The following is a 22731-nucleotide window of genomic DNA, read 5'->3' as shown; positions in this document are numbered from 1 at the left end:
ATAATAAGAAAACAACAGAACTTAAAATATAAATGCTCTTTTCATAACTAAATGCATAAAAATCCAACCTTCTTTGATCACTTCTAATTTTAAAGTTTTAAATTGCCTCCTATGCCAGAAAATTAAAAGTATTTAACAAGAGGGTAGAAGAGATAATATTCTTTACCAGCACCTAGCATATAGCCTATTTGCATTTATTGGGATGGTTGGTTTTATTCTTTTAATCTTATTTTATTTTTCATATTTATTACAATTTATTATTGTTTCCTCTGTTTCCTTTTCTTACATTTTGCTGGCTTGTGTAAGATTCTCTTCAACCTTCCCCTCACCCTCCCTCCCAGGTAATTTGGAAATAAAGTTGTGTTCGTTGATTTCTCTAGTGATTGATTATAGTTCCATTCCAAATAAAGATAGTTTAAAATATATATTCTATTAATATACCAGCAGTAAGTAATAATTGTGTTTCCCACCAGTAGGCTTGCTTAATCACTGCCTCCTCTCCTCTTCCCTCTGCCATTGAAGAGATTATCAGTATCTCCTATTCCACAATTCTCCCCATTTCTCCCACTCTAGGGGACCTTTAAGATGTTCCTTCCTGCCACAGATTTTTACTTAGGTAATCTATAATTTTAATTTCAAGCTACGATGATGTTATCCCTTTCAGTGTTTCTCTTTTGTTCAACTAATCCTTACTTTATATAATAAATTCTCATTTAATTTTTAATCACCAACTGAGGCTTACTTATTGCAAGATTTGTTACCACTCTTTCCTCCCCCTTGTTATCTCCCATTGTCTTGAGATAGATGATCTGAATCCATTGGCAAAAGGTTGAAATTCTTCCTCAAGGACTTTCTTCAAATAGGTGCCTGAGGGGTATATTCTCAAATGCTTTAACTTTGTCTTGCCCTGATAGATAAATGATCTTGGATAGGTAAAGAATCTCTAGTTAACAGTTCTTTTGTCTGTTTTCTTTCTTTCTTTTTTTTTCCTGTTTTCTTTAAAAAAAAAAAAAGCACTCTCTTTTCTTTATAAAGAATGATAAGAACGTTTATAGCAGACTGATGCTCTTTCTTTTACAATTTACTCTTTAAAATTTGCCAACATGTATTTAGTTGTAAATTTTGTTTTCCTTAATTCTCTTTGGGACTGAATGAGCCCTTTCAATCTAAAGATTCAAGTTTTTTTTCTCAGCCTAAGGAAATTTTCTTCAATTATTTGTTGAATTGTTTTGTATTAGTCATATTTTTACTGTGATTAGGCTGCCTAACCTGTAACTCCCCAAATCGTACTGAGTTACAACAAGCCTGCTCCCAGGTCTGTAGTTTGGCTACAGGTCAGCTGATCTTGACTGGGCTCAGCGGCACTGGCTAACCCTCAGCCTTGTGTAGGGTTCAGAATAATTCCACGTGTCATTTCCTGGGACAGTACCTTAAGGAACTACAGCTCTGGTGCATATACTTCTCACTGCAGAGAGCTGGTGGAAACTTGGCTGACTTCGGCAGGTCTCAACTCAGAAACTGGCACACTTTCCAGATGGCCAAATCCAGAGTCAGCAGGGGCAGGAAATATATTCTGCCATGAAGGGGTGAGCTGAGCAGTATTTTTGAACAATAATCTTCTACCTATTGTTTTCCCATATAGTCTATTTTCTCTTTCTAGAAGTCCTGTTACTCATACGTTAGATTTCCTGGATATTGCCTGATCACTGCGATCATGGTTCTCTGTTTTGGCTGTGTTTTTTATAAGTCACTTTTTTCCCTCTATCTCCCTGAATGCTAATTCTATTCTCAGCAAATACTATATTCTTTTTCAGTTCAACTATTAAATTTTTTTTTCATTTGGAAATCAGTTATGCACTGAATGTTTATGTCCCCCCAAAATTCACATGTTAAAGCCATAACCCCAATGTGGTGGTACTAGGGAGAGAGGCCTTTGGGAGGTAATTAGGTTTAAATGAAGTCATAGGGTGGAGCCCCCCATGATGGGATTAGTGCTCTTCTAGGAAGAAGAAAAGACACCAGGGCTTCCTCTCTCCACCATGTGAGAATACAGCGAGAGAAGGCAGCTGTCTGCAAGGCAAGAAAAGAGCACTTACCACGAACTGAATCTGCTGGTACCTCGATCTTATATCCCCCAGCCTCCAGAAATGTGAGAACTAATGTGTGTTGTTTAACTCACCCAGTCTGTGGGATTTGGTTATAGCAGCCCAGGCTGATTTAGCCAGTTCTAAGAAATCCTTTTTATATACTTTAAATGTCTCTCCTTGAGAGTCATCATTTTTTTGCTTAATTTCTCTTCCATCTCTTCGTTAGTTCTAATTTGATAGAACACTTTCTATTCGAGTTGTTCAATTTGATCTTCTTTCCCAAGTGACACACCCTCCCGGCATTAGTTATCCTCCTTCCTCATCTATACAGGATTGTGTTTTCTTTTAGTGTTCCTGCAATTCAGGCTCTCTGTCTCTCTCAGGGAGGGGCAATCAGCCTAGTGGTAGAGAGCACAGACAGAGCTCTGTTCTCATGAGCTAGCAGCATAGCAGCATAAACTGGTAAAATTGCATTCTTCTGCTGATGCTTGTAAGAGTCCCCACCTCTCCCAAGGCCCTCTTGTTAGTCATCATATAGCTGCAACTGGAGACACCTCAGCACTCTGCTATCATCCTCCTTCAAGTGTCCTAAGTTAGCAGACCTAGCAGCCCTGCCTGGCCAAAAGCAGCAAGCAAACAGGTGTGCCGCTTTCTGAGGCATCTTGAAATGGGGGCTCTTACCCTAGATCATGAACAAAGGCAAGCCTTCACTTCCTACACTGGTCCCTGGGTGTTTTCTCAATGATACCAGGAATCCTCACTAACCATCTGGTAGACACTAATGGCCACGTGTGACTACCAAGCACTTGAAATATGGCTAAACTGAATGGAGATGTCTCATAAGTGTAAAACCAAAGCAAGTTTTGAAGGATTAGTACAAAAAAAGTAAAATATCTCATTGCTATTTTTACACTGATTACATGTTGAAATGATAACATTGTAGATGTGAGTTAAATAAAGTATATTATTGGAATTAATTTTCCTTTTTTCTTTTTTACCTTTTTAAATATGGCTACCAGAAAATTTTAAATTACACTTATGACTTGCAACAGGGCTTACTTTATTTATCATTTGGACAGTGCTGCCATGGAGATAGAGGCCCTGTTCTGCTCAGTCTCTTCTGAGAGCTCTAAGGAAATTCAGACCATCCTTCAGGCACCACCAGCATAAAGGGATAAGGAGGCAAGGGAGGACGGGGAAGTACACTCAGACTAGCTTCTTCTTAATTGCCTTGTCTTAAAAATAATTTGCAAATACTAACTACTATATATAAAATATATAAAAAAGACATTTCTTCTGTATATCATAGGGAACTATATTCAATATCTTGTAGTAACCTATAATGGAAAAGAATATGAAAGCAAATATATGTATGTACATGTGTGACTGAAACATTATGGTTGTACCTCAGAAATTGACACTTTGTAACTGACTATACTTCAATTAAAAAAATTTAAATAGTAGGGGGAGGGTATAGCTCAAGCGGTAGAGTGCATGCTCAGCATGCATGAGGTTCTGGGTTCAATCCTCAGTACCTCCTCCAAATATAAATAAATAAACCCAATTACCTCCCCCTCATTAAAAAAAAAAGAGAAAACAAACATTAAAAAATTGTAAATAAATCTCATATTTATCCATGAGCTTTATTCTTAAAATCACTTACGATGTTCATTTTCTCAAGTGGACATTTCACCTTGAAAAACAAGAATAATTCCTAGGAAAATAATGTCAATTGGGAAATTCAGGTTTCAAAAAATATTTCTAAGTAAAGGATATGAGTGAAAGATTTTCAACATTCAAATACATTCGAAATGGTCATAACAAATTGCTTTAAACATTCAGAATATCCAACTTTTACTTGCCCAGACTTATGAAAGCATTTAACATATTTGGGATTTATAGAATGAAATCTCCGTCCAGGTGTGGTTACAAATATACTCCTAACTTCATACCAGACCAGAGAATTCCTAAATTTTAGAAGATTGAACAATGGGCATCAGATTGTTATAGCCTTAAACCATCAATAAAGAAACATAAAATTACCAGAGCCAGTTGGTTTTAATATTGTTTCAAATCGCTTGAGTCTTCTAAATTCACTAGTTCACAAATAAGGAAATTAGGGATTTGCATTAATTATTCAGTAAGTTTTGAGCTGTTATGTTTATACAGCTCAATCATCTGTAAGCTTTTATTCACTGTATATCATGAAAAACCCACAACCACACTTACAGATTAAGCACACAGACTGGATAAGCAGAGGATGTTGGTCATGGATCTCCCTATCACAGCCTTATTTTGCCAGCACTCAGGCACTTGGTGATGTCTGCAAGCTCTGGGGTCTCTTCCCCTCTTTCTCAACTTTACCTCTCCTGAAAGGATGCTGTCCCCTAAAACTTGCTCCTTCTAACTTTCATCAAAAGTTTACCATCCTTTTTTTCCCAAAACCCACATTTATTATCTAAGTTACTAGGCTGGGTAATATCAAAATTCAAACGTGACTCTGAGTCACTGAATGTGAAAATTAAAATATCTATGATTTATGTGACACATACTAAAGACAGCTGCAATTTGCGGCAACTACGTGTATTATTTTACAGCATTGTCAAGACTTAGCCTTAGTCATGACCTAAAATACTAAGGACTTCCTATTTAAACAAAATTTGTTAATAAGAACTGTGAGAAAAATAAAAATTGTAAGCTATGATCAACACAAGAAAAATTTACTGGGGCAAATTTAAAATAGAACTTCATACAAACCCTCACTTCTAAACACACTGGTAAACACACTCTCTTTTACTCACTTAGGTATTTAGGAGACTGCAAAATCCTAAACTACAAGTTTGCCAGATATTTCTTCTTATTCTTATTATTTATTATTTATTTTAGAGGTTTGCCAGAACTTACAGCCCTGTAATAAAAGCTTAAGCTTTGCCTCAGAAGCTAACAAGGTCATGACACCAGCAGCATCTATTTCTCTCTGGTCCACAGTTTCTATACTGACCTATTAACTAACTCTTCAATACTAAAACCAAAGTTCTGTTACTGCTATGATATTATCTTTCTGTAGGTGGGGATGTGATGGAGTTCTTTATTTTACTGCATGTTCCAATTCTAGGTTCATCTCCTAGCCCTGCAATTTGCCAGCTGTGTGACATTGGGCAAGATACTTAATATCTCTCTGCACTTCAGCTTTCTCAACTTCATAGTGGAGATAATAATCCCTGTCACAGATGGCTGTAAGAATTAAGTGAATGTGTGAATCATGTAGAACACTGCTTGTCAAAAAAACACACATGCAACTAAAGTTCACTAATGCAATGTCCTATTGTAGAGATCACTGGTTCTCAAAGCTGAATGCAAATTAAAAATACCCAAGGAACTATTTAAAAACACTGATGCCTGGGCTGCTACCTAGACCAATGAAATTAGAATATTTGGGAGTAGGGCCCAGGTTTGGGTACCTGATAGAATTCTAAAGCCCAAACACCCTTTAAATTAATAAGAATGATAACAGTTATTTCTTGAGTGCTTACTATGTGCCAGGCTCCTCCTTAGTCACTGTACTTACACACAGGAATGGGACGATGCATGTGATGCAGTTCTCTGTGTGGTCATAAATGGGACCTTCATGAACGGGCCCAACAAAGGCTAAGCTGGTGATAGGCGCTCTTTTACACAGAGTCCTTGGGAATTTGTTCCTTGAAAGCTTGGAGCCAGGAGCTCCAGAGGGGAAAGTAAAACCCACAAGCCACATGTGATACTTGGGCCTGAGAGTCTAGTCTTCTTTTGTGGAGCATTTCCAGCTATCATAGCCGGTGGCTGAGAAGTTTTAAACAGGGGCACGGAGTAAGAAAGAGACTGTTCACCAGATGCAGAAGAACCAGCCTCCTCCGTGACTTCCTTTCCCAAAGTGCCCACATTTGCTCCTTTTACATATTGGACTAATTTATAACATAAATTATAAATGGTACCATGAAATAGACATGAAATCTCAACACAGGTACCCCCTGCTATTAGCCCTTGCATAGAAATTAGGGTGGATACTTTAGGAAAACATTAATTTAAAAATTAACTTAAAAACACAACTAAAAATTAATGTCTTATAAAAAATAATATATACTATGATATAATAGAAAACATATTCTAATGTCTATGATATATTATAACTGAAAAAAGCAAGACATAGAACAGTATGATTATGATCCTGTATCTGTAAAAATTATTTTCTATTAATATTGTATATGGATATAGTCATGTATATTTATACCAAAATATTATCCTCTAGGCACACATATTATAACTATACTGTTAACATCACTTTTAGTAAAGGATATTAAGTTCTTTAAATAAAGTATGATACTGAAATGACCTTTCTATGACATAAAATGACCAAAAACAAAGCTATCATAATTTTTCCAAAGGACTTCAAGACAAAAATGTTCATGGTATTTTAAAAGCTTCTTTATTTGCATAAAAGTATGCTATGTCACATTTCTACATTTTATTGAACTTCTATTAAAAATATATATAATCCAGATGTTCCTTGATTTCAAAAAGCAATTTTTCTTAAATCTGAACTTATTTCCATTACAAGAGATTCCTTTTTTTAATAAAAAAAAATCAAAGCAATGTTCTTTTAAAGCACAAATTCCCCTGTGAATTTATGATTTTATTAAAATTATATGTTTCAACTCATCAGATATTCCTATAACATAAGTTATATTAGGTGTGCACATTATTTCCTTATAAAATATAGTGACTAGATTTATGTCCAATAATTTGGGAAGAGGTCACTCCCCCAATGCCCAAAGAGTGGCAGCTCTTTTCCTACTAACCAAGGAAAAAGAAAGCTACTCCAGGCAATGTCTCATCCATCATCCCTTAGACCTCCAAAGTTGTACTTTCTTACTCATAATTTTTAGATGGCAACTTTAACTGTGTATCACCTTCTACAATCTCTTTCTTAACGCATTATAGTTTTATGCATTATTCAAACATTTTTTACTAAATATGGAAAATGTTAAAATGACAAATTAAAAGAAATAACATTCTTCTTAATATCTGCAATGCATTTTAGAAAATTTACACCAGTATACTTGACACTGGTGACAAAGACAATAAGGAGATATTTCAGGAGGCTATTGAAACAGCTCATGCCAGACATGATAAAAACCTTAACCACGAAGAGCTCTGGGGGGAAGAGAGGGGAGACAGAGAATGTGACAGAAACCCAATAGCCATTTTCTTACCTTCCTTCCTTCTTGGCAGAGCCCACCTCTAACCACAGAGGCTTAGAGGGCCAGCTGCACAAAGACCCTGGGTGTTGTGACCTAGTCCTGACCAAGGGACCTGAGGGAGAGCTGATATGTGTGTGTGCGTGTGCGCGCGTGTTGGGTGGGGAAGTGGGGAGATCCTGGGAGAGATTTTCCACCGGGATAAATATATTGAGGAGTTCAAGAAATAACTTATCCTTTCAGCCTGTGGATAATGTTACGTGGAAGAGTGCTGTTTATTGCTGCCCTGTGGTATGCAGCCCAGAGAGGAAGACCACAGAAGTTGCAGGAAAGCCATTCTAGGCTCTAATAGCTCTAGATCTAGACCATCTAGACTGCTGAACCAGAGCTGGAAATGGCTTACCTCCCGTATCTCTGTTTCGTGAAATTCCACAGTCCTTGATGTTTAAAGAACCTTGAGTCAGGTTGGCTGTTACTTACAGCTAAAAGTACTATAAACAAAGCAGACTGGGTGGATTAAACATGGTATCATTCAGTAGGTGGAATCTACAGTACTTGATCAATGACAGATTGTAGATCATGCGGAAAAGAAAGAAGTTGTAGGATGACTCCAGGAAATCTAGGTTGAATGGCTTAGAGTGATATGATTTATTAAACGGAGGAAAGGAAATATACAAAAAGTAAAGATGGCAGGAGAGTGGGAAACAATGAAATTTGGGATGTGTTGGGACATGTTAATATTTGTATTTCTCTGGGACATTCAGATGACTGCATAGTAGGTGGTGGGTTATAGTCCTAGAGCTCAAACATTAAACATATGGAAGATACAGAGTCGATAAGAATGCAAGATTTGACGTTTGGGGGACTCTAGGCTATTTATCTAAATTTCTAGCATGGATTTCTCACTTAATCCTGACTCATATATCTAAATGTCTATAGTAAGTCAGTTTTTGGAAATTTCAAAGCCGCCTTAAACTCAGAATAACCCCAACTGAACATCTAATTTCCCCCCCACCCCTTGCTCTCATTCCATTCCTGTATATAATACATAAGATTATGACCAGAATGCATATTCTCTGAAAAGGCTAATGGGTCAAGGAACTCAGTGTTTTTAAGAGCAGACAGAGGAAGAAGTTCTCATGAAGAAACCAAGCCAGAACAATGGGAAAGATTGGAATTGACTCAGAAAAGTTTAGTAGAAGCAAAAAAATAGAATTATATAGAGAAAATGGTCAACAGTATAAAATACCACCCACATAGGGGCTCAATGAAATATAGGCTCATAAACCAGTGTCCAGAAAGGGTCAGCCACTTGCCCAAGACAGAGACATTCAATCATCAAAAGCTAAAAGATAATGATATTATTCACAGAAAACTACTTTCTGATATAAATACTATAAATACACTATATAATTGCATATTTAGTGTTTTAGATGCTTCAACTGAAAATATTTGACGTTATTTTCAAGTAAAAGTGTGAAATCAGAACTCAGAATCTCTTTTCCCAAAAATCAAAAAACATTCCAAATCATACTTTAAAAGGTGGGTTGGGGGTTGGGGGTGGATCAGCAGCAGTAACTAAACTTAAAACGGGTATAAAATCACTAAAAATCTGAACAAGAGAGGGCAGAACAAAACCAAAAATTTTCCAACAGAGTTGGTGCCATTCCCAATCCACATGCCCATCCTGGAGGTAATACCAAAAAAAGTGAGTCAACACATCTCATTAATGGCCCCACATTTAGAAATATATGTATAATAAAAGAATAAGTAGGCAACTCAGAAAAGTCTCAAGACTAGGAGCCCCATCCTCAGATTCCAGGATCACAGCAGAAATAGTCACCAGGCTCTCGGCATTTTGAGTCTCTCTCTCTACTTTGTCTTTCTGAGCAGGAATCAAAGTAGAACAGAAAGGGGAAATGACTGCAAATAGCCAGAGCTATTTACCCCTAGCAGTTAAACAAGGATTTAACAGAACTGAAGCCAAAAGAGAAGATAAATAAAACAGGATCATGTGAGGGCGGTGGAAGGGATGGAGCCAGGTGCAGCAGTTGCAGAAATCCTCCCCAACTATGAAGCTAACCACAGGACCCAAACCTACAGGTATTCATACTTTTTCCTCCTGACCTGGCAGAATGTTAGCAACAAGGCTGAGAAGAGATGGCTATAATTCAGGATGACAGTTAGGCTCAGAGCTCAATGACTAAATGGGAAAACAATCTGAAGCCCTAGAGGGTCTTCTCTCTCCCTCCTCATCCTGTTGGAAATATGTCTACCTCTACTCGGTGGAGTGAATCCTGGTGTAGGTCATTTAACAGGAGAGGCCCAATCTAATTTCAGTTTTGACACATTCTAACCTGCAACCTAATCTTCTCCCTCATCCTAGCTCTAATTCTAGCTCAGCATTAATTCTCTCATTTGTAAAATAGGTATCATTTAGGGAAACATTAATTCCACCAACTTCATCCATGAGATTGCTTAAGGATAATAAAATAATTTATGGCGGGGGGGGTGATATAGCTCAGTGGTAGAGTACATGTTTAGCATGCACAAGGGCCTGGGTTCAATCCCCAGTACCTTCATTTAAAATAATAATAATAATAATAATAATATATAAAAATGTGAACCTTGCCAAGTCTAGAACATTGGTACAAAAATTTGTTGTTTTGTATTTGTATTTGATAAATGTGCTTATACCTTTTTCTAGACTCATGTCCTATAACCACAGCTCAGTGCTGAACTGCCCTCCCACACTGATTTCTCTTCACCTGCTGAAGGTCTGTCAAAATATTCAAGGACATTCAAGGTGTGGCTCTGTTTTCATTGAGATTCTTTGGCTTTAAAAAACTTTGCCTTATACAAGATTGTATCTGTAAATCGGTTTCTTAATAAAGTTTAATTTGACATTGTGGGCATCATCAGATTTTAACACAACTTCAGTGCTGACTTTGCAATTGTTTCATTTCCTGTTAAATATATGGGATTTATCATTTGTCCAGCTTACCTGGAAACAATATTGCCCTCAGTTGTTTGGTAATTGGGTAGATATTTATTATAACATCTTATACTCTCCATGTAAACACTTGATATTAGTAGCTATTCATAACTGCAGCTTGACATGTTCATGAAATTAAACAAAGTAATTAATTTAGTTTCAGGCATAAAACAAGGGAATATGCAGGGCTACTGAAGCCACATGCACATGTGAAAACTCATAGAATTACTGCAATAACAAAAAGTGTGTAGCCTGCAGTATTTAAATTATTTTGTCAAAGAAATACATTTAATTTATCATTAGTAGCCTTAAAGATACAAATTTTAATACTTCTCCCTTACATTCTCAGGCTACTTTCCATATATATTGACTCTAATTATTCTGTTAGTAAGATCCCAAACTAAACTACCATACGTGAGAAGTATCATTTCTTATGTGTGAAAATCTCCTTATTCCACTATGGCAAAACATCTAACAGGATAATATCATTCAAAACAATCTGTTATCTAGAGTGAACATCATGGGAGGAGGACAATCATGAATTTAATCAAAGCTAAGGTAATAGGAGAAAAGGGGGGAAAAAAGCTTCTCTATTCCCAAAATGTAACCCAGTTTAGGTATCTGACTTGGTATCTTGGTTAATCTATTAGCAACAAAAGAATGCAAAATGCTTTAAAACATTTACATGAAAAATACTATCTGGTGTGGATGGAGAATGAAGCATTCTAATCAACTTTTATGTAATCATTACCTGTGCCACACCTGGATTTCTAATTCTCAGATGATTACAACATAATAAAAAAAATTGTAACACTGTAACCACACTGGATATAAGTTAATCTTCCACAATTCCAAATTTTATGCAGACTCTTACCATGTCATTATGGTCATGAATTATACTGAAGCCCCTGAAGAATCCCAGTTAAAGTGAGCATACTGGTAAAGGCTGGGTAGCAGAGCATTTAATACATTTAAAAACGAAAATGCCATTAAAATTATACATTAGGAAACAATTCCCCATTGAAAAGATGAACAAATAAAAGGCAAACGACTAACTGAAGATTTATATATCAACTACTGAAATGTTATTTATTAACAAAGCATTGATTTATGCCTTGCATGCTTTGTACATTTAATAAACATTTTAGGATAAAAAGGCAGAAAGAAGGAAAGAAGAGAGGGAGGGAGGAAGGAAAGGAAAAAAGCAGGCAAGCTAGGGGTGAAATGAAGTACAAGGATCACCTTTTTGTAACATAATTTTTTTTCTAATGCCTTCAAAAAATCATTTTTCATCATGTTAAATGAGAGAGGAAAAATATCTCCCAACAACCTACAAGTTTTAAATTAGGGAACAACAAAAGGACCAGTCATCTAGATGCCATATTTAGTAAAGGTGAAAAGACAGAGAGCCTTGCTAAAAACAGCAATTGAAAGGAAGAAAGAAAAAGCTATGTGGGAATTAAGGCAGCTTTGGCTTTAGAAATCGCCCATTGGTGGTCGCCACTTTTCTTTCTGTTTCTGTCTTTGAATGTCTCTCTCTTTCCCACCCCAAAGGAGGTTAATATTTTTCCCTTTATTTTGCCAAACCTCACCAATTGTTTTGTTTGTTTATTTAAAACTCAGAAATCCTTGAGGGCTGGTGACACTGTTTCCATACTAAAGACCTTAAGAATTATGTTGCCCCCGTGTCACTGTGAACAGGGGCTAAGAGTTGTCCTGAGTCGTTAACAGGACGCTGCTCCTCAGCCTTCTGTCTTCACAGCTGTGTTTAGCTTTCTTCTCTCATTTCTGCTGAACTGAAGCTGCCAGATGGGGCAGAAAAATCCTTATATTTTCCTCCGACCCTGTCAGTAATGAACATGAGGTTTTGGAGAACTCACAGCTCAAAAATTGTTTACCACCACCGTTGCTAAACACACGCACACACAAGCAAGCTTTTCAAATGAACAAACAAACAAATATATAGATGGCAATCACAAGCCTTAGTAGTTTTCTTAGCTTCATAAAATTATCCTAGAGTTTGCAAGTTTGAAATTTCTGTTTGTTTCTAATGACAATCAAAAACTTGCCTTTTTTATTGCTTTATTTTTTAGTATGTTGTGGCTGTTATTGTGTGCTTGGGTTAGTTTGATTTTTATTGCTGAGGATTCCACTGATAATTAAAAGTAAAATTTACCAACACCATTTCTCTTCTACTATTGTATGCTGCTTTATTAACCTGACTAGGTGATTTGTTTATGCCACAAGGATATTTTCTACCTGTATGATTCTGTGGTTACACCCAGCCAAAATCAAGAGCCAAAATACCTGTAAATGTGGTGAAGGACACATTACCAAAGCAAAGCATACTGGGATCTACCAGTAGGATCCAAGCCTGCTCAACTGATGTTCCATTTGCAAAGCACTACTAAAAAATACTCCACTCTGAAGTTTGCCAGGTTTCCAAAAGGAAGAGAATAGAACTCCCACTGATACCAAAAGTCATCCAAATGTCTTCCTCACTTCATGTTTTTATTAATATCACCTCCAGATTTGGGAACATAACTGCCAACACTACGTCCAATCACCTCAATGGTAATTTGAAAACGACCACTGAAAAGTTAAAACTAGCTTCATCTTAAAAACTTGTTGATAAATCATCACCAAGGAAATCATTCTTATTCTGTTTTTACCTATAGATAGTGGTTTTGGGTTAACAAATTTATCAGAGAAAGGAGATTTACACTAGATACTGGCTTATGGGAGCCACTAAAATATTGAATTAGCCAAAATAATCTATTTCTTTTGCCTCATTAATTAAGCATATCATTTGACTTCTTTTTGCCTCTGTTCCCCATGTTAAAAATTAGTTAGAAAAATTACTATTCCTTCCCATGGTACAGAAGACTGTAAAAATCATTACATAACAAGCATAGTAAAATGTAACAGTAAATAAGTCAATCTAAATAACTTTCTATTTGAATTAATTTCTAAAGATAGGTTTTGAGGACTTCTAATTGAAGATATCTATTGCTCTATTCTTTCCTAATCACAATATGTATTTATTATGATCTTGCTAAGAGTTCTAAGTACATTTATCTGTTTAGAATCTCAACTACAAACCAGATTTATTGCATGTTTTTATTTTGTTATATTCTACATCTTGGCCACAGTTGGGGAGTGAGCTGGGAAAAAAAGGAAACTGAGAGAAGGAAAGGAATGGGGAGAGGTTTTATAAGACATTAAAGGGATAACCAGAATGAATTGATTTTCTTACAGGGAATGTGTGTAAATAAATTGAAATGACACCATTTTGCAGAATTAAAAGTAAAACTTGATTTATTGAAAAAGAAAAAGTATATAAACAATACACTGTATTATATAACATAAGTCTGTTACATGAGTATCTTATTACCCTACATATTACATTCATAAGATTACACATTTCGTAGGATAATCAGAAACAGCTCTTGAATGAGGAACTGTCCTCTTCCTCTCATTTAAAATGAGATCATAATCTCTAGGCACCCTGGGACATTGTCAGAATATTCTGTGTGACCGTTTCTCAGGTTCTTCCATTCTAACTGATTAGAGCCAGTGTCTTTAATGTAGCAGAACTATGTAAACCAAGTTCTTAACAGGAAAAGACATGAGAACCTTTTCTGATGGGAAACCTTGATTCTGGTTTGTACACAGCCTGCCTTATGTGGCTTGTCTGTTTGAACGGTGATGTCTCCCCTCAACTGCAAGGAAACAAATAAGGTTCATGCACAGGTTTAATTTGGCATCAAGCTGCCACTTAGTCCCTTGTGCTTGTTTACCGCACATATGCAGCTGTTCCTCTCCCTCCTCTGTCTGCTGCCTCCTGCACCGGGAGGTAATAGGACCGGCAGGCTGTCACTGCTCTAGGTTTTCCCCTTCAGTGTGTGCGCCCCACTTTCACTGATGACGTTATCCTTGCCCTGCTGAGTAAATAAAAACCATTTTCTTCTTAATATATTTTTGAAGAGTATGTTCCAAAAGAGACTCTGAGTTTTCCTTTTAATCATGACTTTTTTCCTTAAAAAATGCATGAATAAAAGAAAAACCCAATCAAATGCCAATATGCCTAGTGTTGAAAAGTTGATAAGATTTTACTTAACTTTTCCTCCTCTAGCTCTTCTTTTTTCTGCTACGGCTCCAGGTTCACAACAAAATACTAAATGATGACTCATTTTCATAATGAAGTCTCTGGAAAAGCAGCAATGAATTCCTAAATTCTGGGATGTCAGATTGCTCAGATTTTTACAAACTAAGAAGATTAGGAACAAAACTCTTTAAGACACTTCATCAGGTCTCAGCGGAGTCTTCTGGGGCAGCAAAGTCAAGTGACATCATTCCTTCTTAATACTGGAATTCTCAAACGATCCTCTGTGATTTTCCACTCTGACAAAGATTCTTCACATCTTCCTTCAAACTCCCATTCAACTGTTGTTGATTTTACTTCTGAAATCTCACTCCCTTAAGTATTCATGCATTCATTTTTTCATTCCACAATTATTTGAAAGATATTTAAGGAGACCCTGGGTCAGATGCAGAACTTCAAAGGAAAAAGAGCATGGTGGGGAAAGAGTACTGGATCTAGACTAGAAGACCAGAGTGCACTGAGAAGCAGGCACAGGCTATGTGCCCATCCTCGCACCACTCTGTAAATCAGCCTGGTAGGTGTAATAAGAACAAATATACAACTAGTACTGTGGGCTATCTGACCACATAAAGAAACAGATTCCATAAATGGCACAACAGGTAAATGTGTGCCCAGAGTAGCTGGGTGCAAATCTCAATTTTGCAGCTTTTAGCCATATGACCCCAGAAATGGTGTGGACTCCATGACTCTCTTTGTTTACAAAACAAGAAATAAGAGTAACTACCTTGTAAGTTCTCACAAAATGAATCAATAATTGTAAGGTACTGGTGCACAGTGCCTGGTCCAGAATAACTGCTATATATATTTACAGTACTTATAAATGTTCATAGAAATTTGTATTTATGTAAAGTCTTTATATTTGTTAAATAAATAAAAACAAAGTATGTAAGCTATGAAAACTAAATGGATTAGTACATAGGTAAAATGCTTAGACCTGTGCCTCACGTTCTAACTAAAGGTAACAGAATAAAAACCACTATTCAGCAATCCCTTTCTAGGAAGCCCAGGCCCCATCTGCAGGAACTCTTACACATGTGCCACCTCATGAGACCCTGCCATCCACTCATGACTGGCTTGACCAAAGAGAAAGCACCTGACCAGAGGCTGATGATCCCCCTGAGTAACTGGGCCAATCTAATTGTCTCTCTCTGGAATTTCCATTGACGATATGGAACAGAGACAGAGCAAGGACAGAGCAGCTCAGTCATACCCGCAGTACACCATCAGAAGGGATCCCTGGTCCCCTGCTGATTCCTCAGCTACACAGCGGAACCCCAAGTCACCTTCCTACCTCTGACCTGTGATCCAGTCCCTGGGCATCCAAGCATGCTCTTTGTCCCATACTGTCTAGTGCCCTGCTTCGGTTGGTTTCCCTGAGCCACAGCCAAGTGGCAAGATTCCTCTCTGTCTTATTTTCACTGATATCTTAACAACAAACCACCATAACGTGTGGATGCTCCTTGCAACTTAAATAGCCTCCTCACTAAATCATAAGGAGCTATTGGGTTGAGAGCACATTCAAAAAGAAGCTTTCAGTCCAATCTGGATCTGGACATCAGAATCCCCTGTGCTGATTTTTCAAATGCATGGCCTGGGCCCTACCATCCAGATGCTAATTCAGTAGTATGGAACGAAGCTTAGACATGAATATATTTCTAAAGTTCTATAGAAGATTATTAATGTACACCTCATGCTGAGGATTACTGAAGGATAGTCAAATAATAACATAGGCCAGGGCCAGGAAAAGGGAGAGAACAAAAGTAAGATGGTGATCTCATCACTCATAATGTACCAATGGGCAATTTTCAATCCCATTGTAAGGCAGGGTGTAGGATAATCTTTCCAGAACATGTAATACTCCTTCAAAACCTTCACTGACCCCCTACTGGGCATAGAATAAAGCTCAAAGCTGTAGCCCAGCATTCAGGCTTTCCATGAAGTCCTCCATCCAAGCACTCCTTACACACCTTTCTGTCCCTGGCATATCTGCCTCCTAGTCATTTCCTGGACACTGTGTCATTACACTTCCATGCCTTTAATTCAGGCTAATCTCATAGCCTACATGGCCCTTTTCCATCCCTTCTGTCCACCCTGAAGTAATAATTATAATAGCAATAGCAATTTTCAGATCACAGTATGCTTTCCTCAAACATGGGTACATTTTTTTCCTCACAGCAGCAATGATGAAAAACAGGCTTTTTATTTCAACTTTCTGATGCAGAGACTGAGACTCACACAGGTTAAGTGACATGTTCAGTGTCTGATGTAGAAGAGAAAGTCAACGAAAACTGACCAGAAAGAAGAAACTTAACCAAGTATTTTAACATCAAAGTCCAAGATTTTTTTTCATGTGTTTCACTTTGTTTTAATTAACTATATCATACCACTTCCCAAGGCTGAAATCTTAATTTTTCAAAAATCAGAGCCAATGACATGCCATCAAATCTTCCATAACGCCCCTAATCATAGTACTTATCTTATAATGATTAATAATGATGGCTATCTCTTCTGAATACTCAGTTTACGTTAGGCATTATAATTAAGGGCTGTAGACAGATTATCACGGCTGCTGCTTTACCAAGGAGGAGACAGATATATAGAGAGGTGAAACAACTTGTCTGAGGTTATCCAGCTAATAAGTGGCAGAACCAGGCCACTGATTACAGAGTTCAGGTGCTCAACCCTTATGCAGTCCTCCGCCTCTACCTGGCTATTATTTTATCTTACTTGTTTTAAGATTAATTATTGACATACATTTCTCCTCTCTTCTCTACAACTCTTTGAGATCTTCTCAGACCACATTCTACCACCACCACTACCTAAACATCCATGGTGCTTCAACCATTTAATAAATACCTAGGAAATTTGTGAGTCTGCCAAGGATGAGACCAGAGTCTTTGAGAACCAAATGCTCAGAAGAGATTCGATTTCATTTCATTTCATTTCATCTCTATTGATCTTTATTTTCACGGTGCCTCATCAGTTCATCTAGAATAAAACATTTCATAAAAGCTTTTCACTGGTCAAATCTTTTCCCACGCTGTCTGCCACATAAGGGTCATACTGAGATAAGGTATGGCAATTCACTCAGGCAAGTATAAAACAGCTGACAAATTTGTGTCGCCCCCTCAACTTGCTACAGTCCGACAACAGTCAAGTATCTGTTCCAAGACGTTCTTCACCTTGAATTGTGGATATTCTCTTTCTCAATACTGTATATGTTCTCTAAAGCTGTGGAGTCCTCTGACTACTTAATGGCTAGAAAAATTAGGGTAAATAATTCGAAAGGTGAATGAACACAGGAATCCCAATTTTGCAAAATGCCATTGAGTGAGTCTTACTTTCATCCCTTAGAAACACACTCCTGCCGTGCTTCTGACAGACGTCCACACCTGTTTCTGCATTCTTTGTTCTTGAGGTTTTCATCGCCATATGACTCATTGATAGATATTTAAGCCAAATTATTTACATTATTTCGACCTGGATTTCTTGATGATGTGCACCACTCCCAAACCTGTCTGGCTTACAGGTGGTTCTCATTGCAACCCATTTGAGAATATCAACAGTGGTTTAGCAACAGGGACGCTGTTCACCCAAACAGCTTGTGACAGTCCATGCATAGATTTTTATCTCTTTACATAAAACTCCATCAATGTTGCAGACTCAGACACAGAACTTTAAAACCATATGTTTCTGATATTGGAGGGATTTTTTTACCCCTTGGCTTTGTGAATGAAAGAGAGCTATGACATCCTTCTTGTTCTTTTACTGACAGAAGTTTCACAACCTAAAGTCATCTGAGAATGAGTCTTCATGACGCCTTATTTCCAAGTACTGTTATCAATTCTGTCTAAACGTATAAAGATTGCAACACATGCTCACGTAACAGGAACACTCAGTGAATCACTCTTGTCCAAGAAGAGTCAATATTTTATATTTGTCCATGTTTAATAATAACATTTCAGCTGCCACTGTTAGAAAGCATTTAAAATGTCTCCCTGCTGCAGTGTTTTCACAGGTGATGAAAAAAGGATGAAGCCAAGTTATTTTTTTTTTTTTCACATCAATAGGCTGTTTCAGTTATAAGAAGTCAACTCTGATTTTCAGGACCGCCTTACTCTAAATATTTTGTACTATGTTTACCACGACCAGATCAGCTTCCATTTATTAGCTTCTGTATGTAACTAATTACCTACACTGTATGGTACACATGCTAAATGCCAAGACCTCTCTGCTAAGCAGGTTCCACACGGGATCTCGTTTGTAAGAGATGGATACAATTATTAAGCTCATTTAACAGGTGAAGAAATTAAACTTCAAGAGATTTAGTAAATTTTTCAGGGCACCCAGCTAATAACTGTGGACCTAGATTTGAACCCAGGTGTGTCTAACTCCAAAGCCCAAGCTTTTAACCACATTAACTGCTTACAAAGATGTTGACTCGTCTGTAACACATAAGATGAGCATTCTGTTCCTGTCAGGGTTCAGAGGGCATTACTGACTGGTTTTTCTTTGTGCACAATCTATGTAATAGTCACACCAACTACACTGGCCATTTAGCAACTGCCATATCTGACCTCCTTGCTCCTCAGGCCTTCCAATGAAATTGGAAAGAATCTGAGATCAGCGATGTCCTCCTCCATTTAAATTGTAGTGAAAGGGTTTTTCCAGAACCTATTCTCCATAGCCAACAGTTCAGTCTCTCTACTGCCTTGCTTCAAATTATTGTAGCCAGCATCCTGTGGCTATGCAGTAAAAACTGCCCAGATTTTAGTATCCTTAAAAATAAATTTCCATGTCAATTTTGTACCCTCTCTTTCCCCTATCCAACATAAAAAAAAGCCTCCCAAATTCCTAATTCTCCTGGTCAGCGGAATAGGGAATTGCATAACAATTTGCAATATATCTTTCAAAGTACCCTTTCAGGGGTTTCTGACATTATGTGGAGTGACTATGTCAGAGCAAAGTCAAGTCTCTGGAACTTTTCTCTGCTATGGAGTGACAGGTAATTTAAGATTTTAAAAAACTTTTGCCCTAGATAATACTTGAAAATCTAGCCTCATATAAAGACTCTCTTTCTCCCCTTTAAATCTGTTCCAGGGCCTCAATTCCTTGTTTCCCAGCCTACATATGCTATCATATATAATTTCTATGGAAACATATTGATTTAAAGTTCAAGTCAGCAGTGGAACTGGGCTCTTTGCAAGTTACCTCGGTTTAACTACTGAAAACCTCAGTAATTGCCTTGGAGACTTGAGTCACTGGAACTTTAATTCACTTGTGCTCTCACATGGAGGAACATAACTGCTCACTCTAGGCTTCCACCAGTCCTAAGTACCTTTGGAAGAGAATGACAAACCAAGCAAACTGCCTATTTGTGGGCATAAGGGGCAACTCTAGTAAAATCTGAGGCACAGAATAACATTCTGGATATTAGCCATCTGTAAGACTGGTTATTTGCCACAGCTGTCTTGGGAATCATATATCCTATGACAGTCATGAATTTTAAAAAGTACCCATTGACTTCTGACCTGTTGATTTTGAGAAGGTGAGTAAGCAAACAGTAGAGATGGTGACTCAAAGTTAAACATATTTCAAGAAAAACCCAGAGGAGAGGTCAAAGCAGTGAAACTAGAAAGCAGAGCAATGGCTTCTCCAGAAGGAACTCTGAGTTTCCCAGTGGGGCACATAGACTTTCCATGTCTTCCTATGAAACCATGTAAATTACATACGATATTTGTGCATACATTTCCTTGAATTTAAAGGGCACTTTTCCATAAAAGTCCAAAGCATTTTCTTGTTTCATGATATTCTAAGGCACTAAAAATTATGTGGAGAATACCACTAGAACTCATTTACTGGACTCTCCACTTTCTCAATCAACTGTACTTTGTACATACACATGTAAACACGTGCATAAGATGTTAGCATTGTTCAAGAACATGTGGTAATGAGCTTTTTAATGTTTTCATATGTATGTATGTTTCCTGTCTAGACAGTTAAGTGAGTTATCTCTGTCAGTTCATCAGGAAGAAACAATATTGAAAATAATTTCCTTTTCCTATTATTTGCATTGAAAACTAAAAGTCCTTGCATAGAAAGAAAAGAGCAATACCAGTCACTCTTGAACTTTTCACACTAATAGTTTTTTTTTTTAATTTAAACCCCATGAGTTAATCAGAGCCCTCCAGAGAAACAGAACCAACAGTATGTACACATACAGAGAGAGATTTATTATAACAAATTGGCTCATGTGATCGTAGAAGCTGAGAAGTTCCAGGATCTGCAGTTGGAAGCTGAAGGACCAGGAGAGCTAATGGTATAGTTCCAGTCTGAGTTCAAAGGCCCGAGCACCAGGAGAGGTGACATTGTAAGAGTCAAGGTTTCAGTTCAAGTCTGAAGTCAGGATAGGACCAAAGTCCCATGTCAAGCAGTCAGGCAGGAGGAGCTCTCACTTACTTAAAGGAGGATCAGACTTCTTGCTCTAGTCAGACCTTCAACTGATGTGATGAAGCCCACCCACATTAGGGAGAGCAGTCTGCTTTACTTAGTCTACTGATTCAAACATTAATGTCACCCAAAAACATCCTCACAGACACACCCAGAATAATGTTTGAAAATGTGGGCACCATATGGCCCCATCAAGTTGACACCTAAAATTAACTGTCACTTACCATAATTTAACTGTCACATACTATAACCTTTCTAGTTCACTATTTGGATCAGACTTAAATTTTACTTTATTTGACATCTTACTGAGGTTTACTAAGATAGTCAAAGATATTTTCTAAGTTTAATAGCAATATTTACAAAATAAGAGGTAAAAGTGCTCTGAGAGTTAATATACCAGGAGGTAGGCAAAACATATTACTCCCCAAGCCATGTATTTACCTTTCTCTGCAGTAGGTGCATATAAAAGAAAATAGGACTGATCCTCTTACTGAATGTATATTAATTAATATTAACAAAGGAAGGCTTCAATAAAATATAATGTGTCTTTTTTTATAGTGTGGCCAGGTTAATAGGTCTGTATTAATCTGTCTGTATACAGATTTTCTGTATCAAGAAGGTGGCTCCTACCAACTTACCAACAAACACTTTGGCCTCAGAAGTTTGGTGGTGGAAAACAAAGCTAAAAAGCATCTAAAACTATCATGGACCTTCTGAAATAAAATTACAAAATGGCAGGGCCAATATTCACACCTTTCCTAGCTTAGCAAGCAGAGCACAGATAAGTAAATGTTTCAGGGTTCCTGTTTCCCATAAATACAGAAATCTTGTAATTATCTCAAGAACTATACATTTATTTAGTTTCATGTCTTAATGACGACTCGGTGTTTATCATATTAGAAGTGGAGGGTGGGGTAATAAAGGTGGGCAGGGAGGAGAAAAGCATGGTTCTTTTCTTAATGAATCTTGCCTTATGTTCCTTCCATTTCTTTTATCAGCAATTTTATGCTCTGCAGGTAGTAAACAAAAATGGTGACAGCCAAACATGCATTTTGCATCATAACAAACCCGCTGGATCTGCAAACAGTTGTTTAAGGTGCTCCTTTTCCATCAGGAAAAACAATAGCATTTATTAGCAGTATTTCACTCCACTCCCATGATTTGTGTGTTCTTCACTCTCAAAGTGTCAGCTGTCAAATGAAATGATGGGGACTGACAGTTCAGAATTTTAAAAGTTCAGCTCCTTTCAAATGCACTAAATGAACAAGAGCTGCCTAATTTGGGCTGAAGAAAAAGCAACAAAAATCCCCTGTAAGTATGCAAGGTTTTATTCTACTTTTGCATGCTTAGTATGCACAGAGAATGTTGAATACTTTTCAGCTGGATACACTGTTAATTCTATGAGTGAGAAAGATTTCATTAGGTGAGCTTCAGGCAAGAGTGAGCTACAAATGGAATTCCCTTTTATTTTCTGAAATTCACAGTATATGACCCATATCCAATGATAAATGGTCTATAAACTCTCTTGCTGTATTTAATTGCATAAACTTCCATTATATTCTACTATTAACACGGGAACACTTTGACACAAGATGTCAGAAAGGGGAGAAAAATGAGTAAAAAAAATAATAAAACTTTCACTCTTAACAAAACCAACATAATCTTAGTATCCCTCAGAATGGCGTTCAACATGTAAGTTCCAAGCACACAATTTTAAATATTTTTTCAACCAATTAGTTACTTTTAATTTTGGTGGCACAAAAATCTATTAATCACTATTTAATTATCTGGAGCTCTTGC

The 22731-nt window shown here is 37.2% G+C and overlaps 1 protein-coding gene across 4 annotated transcripts in view; it reads right to left on the bottom strand.

Moving 5' to 3' along the window:
* LOC116664161 overlaps positions 1–22731 on the bottom strand; it is a 265889-nt gene that overhangs the window by 206240 nt on the left and 36918 nt on the right. The window contains exon 3 of one of the 4 annotated variants that reach the window (XM_032481548.1): positions 12079–12160. The exons of 2 other annotated variants lie outside the window; for them this stretch is intronic. The gene's annotated coding sequence lies outside the window, so the exon portion shown is untranslated. Of the gene's footprint in view, positions 1–12078; positions 12161–13637; positions 14258–22731 lie in introns of those variants that run through there. One more of the 4 variants, XM_032481546.1, reaches the window with a different exon arrangement.

Source organism: Camelus ferus, chromosome 6 (genome assembly GCF_009834535.1).
Source record: "Camelus ferus isolate YT-003-E chromosome 6, BCGSAC_Cfer_1.0, whole genome shotgun sequence".
In the NCBI taxonomy this organism is placed as follows: Eukaryota; Metazoa; Chordata; class Mammalia; order Artiodactyla; family Camelidae; genus Camelus; species Camelus ferus.
This window is presented reverse-complemented; position numbering and strand designations above follow the sequence as displayed.